Source organism: Panicum virgatum, chromosome 6N, assembly GCF_016808335.1.
Source record: "Panicum virgatum strain AP13 chromosome 6N, P.virgatum_v5, whole genome shotgun sequence".
Lineage (NCBI taxonomy): Eukaryota > Viridiplantae > Streptophyta > Magnoliopsida > Poales > Poaceae > Panicum > Panicum virgatum.
The window spans coordinates 19,984,376-19,993,228 of NC_053150.1; the positions used below are offsets into that span (position 1 = coordinate 19,984,376).

Here is an 8,853-nt window from a genome sequence, read left to right on the forward strand (position 1 = left end):
AGATGTGGATATCAGGTTCTATATCTTTATGGTTGAAGTTTATTTATTTATTTCATATGAAGTTAGATGTCTTAAATGTTATACATCTCTGCTTAAATTGTTGTCTAATGAACCTGTAGTTTAAATAACTTGTTAAAGCAGTTTGCTTGCTGAGATTTATTCTCACACCTGTTATCTTTCCAGGTGCTTGAGTGGATGCTTTACTTGAAGGGATGGGATTAGCTGCACATCATCACATCTTTGACCACATGCTTTTATAGCAATAATGACACATTTTGTCTTGGTGTAATAAGTTTTCTAGTAGACCTTGTGTTGGTTTTTCTTGGCTTCATAAGATTGAGTGTGGAGGACATTTGTTATCTATCCTTTGTTTAAATTGCTCTTTAATTGCTAAGGTGTGGTTGCTTCCGCACTTTACTCTGTTTGTGGGGTTAAGCTGTTGAGTTTTTCATACTCCAGCTTGTGGGAAGGGCGTTGAGTGACATCTTAGGCTTTGTGGCGCCTGGGGTGTTACAGTTGGTAATCAGAGCTTTTGGGTGTATGTTCTTGGCTTAATTTTGTTTTGATAAAAATTTTACTCAATAAAATTTGACACACTTGCACATATAGGTTGGGTGTGGGTTTTCATATCCTTGCATATATGTGTTTCTTTTCCATGTGTAGTTTTGTGCTTAAGCTTTTATTTACTTGAATTTGATGTGTTTTCCCATTTAATTGTTGCTGGTTGTAGCTATGCCTCTTGCTATGCGTAGTCGTGGGCATGGACATGGCCGTGGCCGTGGTCGTTCTGGAGCTAGTGGGCAGCCTTCAGATGCTAATCCTACTCCTGAGCCGGTGCCACAGGCTGATGCTAGTCCAGCGCAGTTGCTAGCCATGATGCAGGAAATGCAAAACGAGATAAGGAACTTGAGGCAGGGCAATGCCACTTCTGGTGCTGTTCCTACTAGTGCCACTCCTGCTGTTGCTCCTACTAGTGCTGCTCCTGTTACTGGTGGCCTGGTTGCTCCTGAGATGCCTGTTCCTGTTAGTGCCATATCATTGATGCAGTGGATGGGCATGAAGCTAGACACTTTTGATGGTAGTGGTACCCTAGTTGAGGCAGCAGATTGGTTGACATGTTGAGGATAAGATGGAGGTCTTTGAGGTGGTTTATCATGACTGTGTTCGCTTCGGTACACAGCTGCTAAAGGGCGAGGCTCAGATTTGGTGGAAAGGTGTGCAGGCAGCCCACCCAGCCATATATGGGCCATTATCATGGCATGACTTTGTGAGGCAGCTTGAGAGGAGATTCTACCCGGTCACTTTTCTTGATAAGATGAAGATAGACTTGCATAACTATGTGCAAGATAAGAAGGCCGTCGCAGAGTATGAAGTGGGATTCAACAAAATTGTCCGCTTTGTTCCTTACGTGGCTCGCAATGATGTGGAAAAGGCAAGACAATTCCGGCAAGGCCTCAAACTTCAATCAGGCACATGTTGGGGGCCTTTCCATTAGTTGATTTTCGCAACACAGTGGAGCAAGCATTAGGAATTGAATTACAGGAGACGTATACGGATGAGATTCACCAGTCCTCTAGTAGAGATCACCTTGAGAGCAAGGGCCAATCTAGTGGTCCTGTGCATAAGAAGGATAAGTCTCATCGCCATCAGCCTTATCGTGGCAACTCGGAGTAGTCTCACACTTCAGGACAGAATAGTCCTTAGTATCGTGCCATTCCTAAGCCAGGAATGGGGATGGTATGTTTTCGTTGTGGTGTTCCACACCATCGTAGGGAATGCACTTGGTTAGGAGAAAGCTCTTTGTGTGGACAAAACCATAAGGATGTAGTTTGTAGGAAGAATCCTAATGGCAAGGTTCGGTGGGAGGAGATTTCAACTTCAGCTTCAAGTGGTACAATGCAGATGTTGGCTACACCTCCTAGCACATACTGGTCAGTGCCCCCGACACAACAGTGCTTGATGGCACCCCCAGTGACTTCCCCAATAGTGCTTACACCTCAATCCGGTGGCTATTGGCTGCCACATGCTCCAACTCCTTCTGCCCCTATGGTTCCATTCCATTATGCACCAAATGGTGTAACCACTAGGACTACTTCATCATCTGGTGTATCAGGAGCACATGCAACCCCACCAAGCGATGGTAGAAACCACAGAAATGTGATCACAGGTAACATACTAGTGATCCCTTCCTTGCTAGAATTACTTTCTTTGTTTCTTAAGCTTTTGATGGGAGATAGTAATTTCCTTTCGTAACCTTATAGTGGATCATAGTTTTGTGGTGTGTGAGAATTCGGGGACGAATTCATTAAAGGAGGGGAGAAGGTAACACCCGAGAAATTAGCGTATAGCCGTTGACCGGGTACTTTGTAGAAACATGGAAAAATTGACTTTTTTGAACGATAGCTCGTATGGATGATCCGAGACCACAGATGCATAGAGCTCATCGAGTACATTCCGTTTGACTATTTACACGGCGCGTTTGGAGTTTGGATCAAAGAGTTATAGTTTTTTAAGCTGCTAGGCAGGCGGACCATGCTACAGGAGGCATGCTACAGTAACCACGCTACAGTGCCCCCATCCCCGTTTCAAAACCCTAAGCCATCGCCCCTCCCTGCGCCGCCGCTCCCTTTGCCGTGCACCAAAAAAACAGAGAGGGGAGAGGGGGAGGAAGAGAAGGAAAACTAGGGCACGTCGTCGTCGATCCTCACCGTTCCTCTCCAAAAACTGGTTGGGGCTCCTCTCCTCTTTCCGTTTTCCCCATCTCCATGGTTTTTCCTCGCTGTTCATGGTGGTGCCCCATGTGTGGTGCAGCTTGGAGGTAGTCGAAGGATTACGGTGGCCCTCGCCGCTAAGCAAATAGTGGGGAATCGTTGTTGGGTTTATCGTCGACACCGTTGCCTTTGCTGTTTGCAAGGAAAAACCCTAAGTGAGACTTGCTCTTGCTGTAGAACATGTTTTCCCTCTGGTTTTAGAGGTTTTTAGCGCATGGGAGAAGCTGTAGTAGTCACGGTTTGGACTAGGATTAATGTTTTACCCTCGTCACTATACTCAGCATGCCATCAATTTGTGCAGTTTCCGTTCGTGGCAGTTTTTTGTGGTCTTAATGATCTCAAAAAAATATCAAAGCTTTATATGAGTTGGAGAAAAGTTAGGGATCTTTCCATGGCCGCAGAGAACACCTCAATCGGATTTAAGATGAGGGAGAAACTAAGGATGGAATCTGACTGTTTTTCAGTCTCGTAATTCTGGGCAGTTTCTGTTAACTTGAAGTTTAGGAAATCTTAATGGAGTTATTGGACTTTCTGGTAGTTAAAATAGTTGTAGATAATTTCATACACTTTTCAGATTGGTAAATATCATGTTCATACGAATTTTGGAGCTTTAGTTATGACTGTTTTAGTAGGACTGTTCTGCAGAATCTGTCAGATTGTCAGATTAAGGTTCACCTCGGGTTTACCCAATGCTAATGATTTTTGCTATACTTTTGAATAACTATAAAGTTGTAGGTTATGAAATTATATTTCTTGTGGGGAAAAATCAGAATTTGTTTCCATCAGAATTAAATACTCAAAAAAAAAAGCAATAGTGCTGCTGTTTTCACTAGATTAGCAGATCGTGACGTGAGGATGTTAGGTTCGGGCGTAGGATCGCTTTACTCGATGTTTTTATTTTGAAGTGTATTTGTTTTGGTGCTGAGCTATACTTGTGAGCAGGTGGTGCACCTTCGGATAGTGCCTAGTTCAAAGCTCTCTTGATCTTCGTCGAAGGGAAGTAAACGTAGCCGTGGTTTTTGCTACAGCTTTAACTTGTTATTTATCCTACCTACACATTAAAATGCAGAACCTTACTCAAAGCAATATGATCTCAATAACCTAATATTAAATTGTTTTGTAAATCTATTTATGTCATTTTATGATAAGAATTGTGATTTTCTATCATGAGGTAAGTTGTATATTCATATATGGGGTTGTGTATGGCACAAATGAGGAGCATACTTGCAGTGCATCATATCATTGCATCATAATGCATTTTGCACAGCATTCGTGGATGTCCCCATCTTATGGCCGCGACCGTACCAGTACAGCATCGTACGTTGCCCGAGGAGGGATACGATGCAGCTTATACCTTGTTGGGTATGGAGGCAGTGGACATGTTATATGCATTACATTTGCATTCATGGTGACTTATATATTGAAGCATTGGACTTTTTTTTGAGATGTGGATATCAAGTTGTATATCTTTATGGTTGAGGTTTGTTTATTTATTTCATATGAAGTCGGGTGTCTTAAATGTTATACATCTCCGCTTAAATTGTTGTCTAATGAACCTGTAGTTTAAATAACTTATTAAAGCAGTTTGCTTGCTGAGATTTATTCTCACACCCGTTATCTTTCTAGGTGCTTGAGTGGATGCTTTACTTGAAGGGATGGGATTAGCTGCACATCATCACATCTTTGACCACATGCTTTTATAGCAATAATGACAAATTTTGTCTTGGTGTAATAAGTTTTCTAGTAGACCTTGTGTTGGTTTTTCTTGGCTTCATAAGATTGAGTGTGGAGGACATTTGTTATTTATCCTTTGTTTAAATTGCTCTTTAATTGCTAAGGTGTGGTTACTTCCGCGCTTTACTCTGTTTGTGGGGTTAGGCTGTTGAGTTTTTCATACTCCAGCTTGTGGGAAGGGCGTTGAGTGACATCTTAGGCTTTGTGGCGCCTGGGGTGTTACACAAGAGGAAGAAGAGGACCGAGATCTTAGGGTTTAGGGAACGGCAGAGGACAGATTATGAGGAGTTAAGTGTTTACAACTAGGGTTTTACATGTCTTTCTCACGCACTCTCCACTTGTATTTAAGCTCTCGCAGGAGCACTACATCCTAGCGAACCCAGTCTGGGCCAAACACATGCGCATTGGACTGGGCCACACGTCTTCTTCTGCCGTTCACCATGGGCTCGGCTGTGTTGTTGCCAACCGGCCCGGGATCGTCGGTGACAATCCCCCTTCTTGAGCGCCTGCTTGACTCCAGGCAGGTGCTCTTGGAAACATTTGCTTCAGTGTTGTAGCATCTTCTCGGGTTGTGAGCGCCACTGGTTGTTGGGACCATTGAACCAGAACTTGCAAGACAGACGTAGTACCTCGAGTGACCATCCTCCGTTGCAGTATCTTGACTGGAACCTGTAATGCAGCATCAGGAATAGGAAGATCAGCACTCACCGATTCATTCTTGCCAGGAGCCTTCTTGAGCTGGAAAACATGGAAAACCGGATGGATGGCACTTGAAGCAGGTAGTTGTAGTTTATAAGCGACATTGCCCATCTTCTCTAGAATCTTGAAAGGGCCGAAGAACTTGAATGATAATTTATTACTGGAGCGGTGTTGCACTGAACTCTGAATATGTGGTTGCAGTTTCAGATAAACCATGTCCCCAACCTGGAAGACTCTTTCAGTTCTATTCTTATCAGCTTGGTGCTTCATTCTAAGCTGGGCACGAGACAAATGTTGTTTCAAAAGATCATGCATCACATTACGTTCTTGAAGCCATGAAGTTAGTTCAGGAATAGGAACATCTGTGGCTGGAACGATGCCAAAATGTTTAGGCCCATGGCCATAAAGTGCCTTGAAAGGTGAAGTCTGCAGAGCAGTGTGATAGCAGGTGTTGTACCAATATTCAGAGAGTCCAAGCCAAGAATACCAGTGTGAGGGACAAGCATGCACAAAACAACGAAGATAAGTCTCCAAACATTGATTAACCCTCTCCGTTTGACCATCTATTTGGGGGTGACAAGCAGAACTCATATGCAGTTTTGTACCGGACAGCTTAAAAAGTTCTTGCCACATGTGGCTAGTGAAAATGCGGTCTCTATCAGTGATAATAGTGAGTGACATGCCATGAAGTTTGTAGATATTATCCATGAAAGCATGAGCAACTGTTAAGGCAGTAAATGCATGAGATAAGGGTATGAAGTGCGCATACTTTGAGAATTTGTCAACCACCACCAATATGTAGTTGTAGCTTTTGGATCTGGGTAAACCTTCTATGAAGTCCATGGTTATCATCTGCCAAGCATGAGCAGGGATGGGTTATGGTTGGAGCAAGACTGGGTACTTAGTGCGATCTGGTTTAGCTTGGTTGCAAGTCTGACATGTTTGAACCCAGTCCTTGATCATAGATTTCATGTTTGGCCAAAAGAAGAGATTGTGTACTCTGGCATAAGTCACTGGAAATCCAGAATGACCCCCAATTGCACTTGCATGCAGAGCTTGGAAAACCTGAGTCTGCAAGGATTGGTGAGAACCCAGCCAAATCATATTCTTGTATCTGATAACCCCTTGCTGAAGGGTGAAATGGCCCATTGATCCATTGTTTAAAGTCAACTTCTGCAGCAGCTCTTTTGCTTGAGAATCATTTGTATAGGACTCAGTGAGAGACAAGAGCCAGTGAAGAACTGCAGTAGTGATAACCATAACTTCTGCTGGGTTGGGATGCCTGGACAAGGCATCAGCAGCACTGTTCTCGACACCTCTTTTGTACACCACCTTGTATTGAAAACCCAGCAGCTTTGTGAATACCTTCTGTTGCCATGCAGTGTGCAATCTTTGAGAGTCCAATTGAGCCAAACTCTTCTGGTCAGTATATATGGTGAACTCAGAATGTTGTAAGTATTGTCTCCATTGCTCCACAGCTAAGATGATGGCCTTGTACTCTTTCATAGGTGGATAACCCCATATTCTTGGGACCAAGTGCCTTACTTACATAAGCCAATGGGTGGCCTTGCTAGGAAAGAACTGCCCCAATACCCACACCACAAGCATCAGTCTCTATAGTATAAGGCTTGGAGAAATCAGGAAGGGCCAGCACTGCTGCTGTGACCAAGGCATGTTTAAGTGCCTAAAAGGATTGTTCAGCTTCAGATGTCCATACAAATAACACATTCTTTATCAACAGGTTAGTCAGTGGTTTACTGATAATGCCATAATGTCTGACAAATTTTCTATAGTATCCAGAAAGACCCAAGAAACTTCTAAGTTCTTTGACAGTGGTTGGAGTAGGCCAAGACTGGATTGCAGAAATTTTGGATGGGTATGTAGCTACACCTGCTGCTGAGATGACATGGCCCAAGTAAGCAATACTCCGTTGTGCAAAAGAACATTTACTGGGTTTAACCTTCCAACCATCCTGATCCAGCAATTGCAAAACAGCTTCAAGGTGAGAGAGATGGTCTTCAAGAGTAGCACTATAGACAAGAATGTCATCAAGGAAAACTAAGACACTTCCTAAGTAAGGGTGCCAGAGTAGCATTCATAGCAGATTGAAAGGTACCAGGGCCTCCAGTAACTCCAAATGGCATCACCAAAAATTCATACTAACAAAAGTGTGTTGAAAAGGCTGTTTTGTATTCTTCACCAGTTTTTAACAGAATTTGGTGGAACCCAGAGCGAAGATCTAACTTTGTAAACCAGCTGGCTTGAGAAATGTTGGTGCCTACCAATGTCACCACCGGGAAACAGCCATGACGCCCGCAGACGCCAATTGGGGTGGCAGGTATTTCATGAATCACGAATAAATCCGCAAGTGCACGGAATACCGCTGTAGTATTTTACCCGGGAGTATACTGGGGTGTCATTTATATTTCCGCAGGGAAGGCGGTGAGTGAAGAGATATAGACTAGTTGATGAACTTTATCTAGATTGGATATTCTCATGCATAAACAGGGGTAAGATAATAACATGGTAGGAGGTAGTGTGACACACACAAAACTACCCTCTTGGATAAATAAATACAAGAAAGATAAAAGATGCTCTAGGCTGGGAGCAAGGCAGAAGTTAGAGCTCGAGTCAACTATGCTAGGCTAGCTATATCTATACTTTCTCATTGGTTAGCTCGTCAGAGATTAAACTACACAACAGGGAAATTGCTATCGAAGCAATGGAAGGAGCCCGTATACCCCTGCGACTTTATGTACCTCCTAATCCCCATACCGAATGTGGAGGGTTACTTGGGTTCGGATAAGGCTGTCACCACCTGCCGGCTACCTCTACAAACCGTGGGCATAGTTGACATCCAGCAACTCATAGCTAATCTAGACACCATGTCTACACTAGTAAGAGATACTCTAGTATCTTGCGCGGAGCCCCCACCCTCCAGATGGACAAACATCACACTAGAGCAATCATACGAATACTGGAGCAGTTGATAGAGTTCTAAGAACAAAAGACTAACCATCTCCAGCACATGGCGATCATGCAATATAAGCATTGAATAATAACACAACCATATCAAGACGTATATATCCGATAACTCAGAACATACTTCAAGCAGATATCGGTAACCATAGTCTAATTCTATTACAAACAACTGAATATTACAAGAGAGAGAGCTAGAGATGAACCCATACCAGAACTCTCGAGCAACTCCGGCGACTCGATGACTCCTAGACTTCTCCTAAACTCCACTAAGCCTAAAGACTATGCAAGAGGTGAGTGAGGTGAGGTGTGTGTGTTCTCATTCTCTACCCCCCCTTGTATTTATAGCAGGTCGCCACGGGTGAGAAACTCTGCAACCGACCTAAAGGACCAATGGGGGAGACACCACGTGCCCTGGTTGAGGCGGTGGGGCCCACGGGCTAGGTCGGCCGACCTAGTAGGTCGGTCGGCCTGCCCGGGCCACCAACCGCCCCAACTTCTTCTAGCAGGCTGTCCTGGGCCTCCTTGTATGATCCATATTGGGGTTAGCCTGTCTTGACTTGTCTGAATTGGGTTCTTGGGCTACACTTTTTCCATTTGATCCTGAATCGTTGCTCTGATATTTTCTGTGATTTTATGTCGGGCCAAAGTGTGCTTGCAACCTGCATAT

At 43.8% G+C, this 8,853-nt stretch overlaps 1 long non-coding RNA gene across 1 annotated transcript; it reads left to right on the forward strand.

The window, feature by feature from the left end:
* The first annotated feature begins 2,174 nt into the window (after nucleotides 1-2,174).
* Nucleotides 2,175-4,608, forward strand: LOC120677506. Its single transcript, XR_005676347.1, has 2 exons — nucleotides 2,175-2,727; nucleotides 2,812-4,608. It is a non-coding gene; the product is annotated as an uncharacterized LOC120677506 (long non-coding RNA).
* Nucleotides 4,609-8,853: the final 4,245 nt, after the last annotated feature.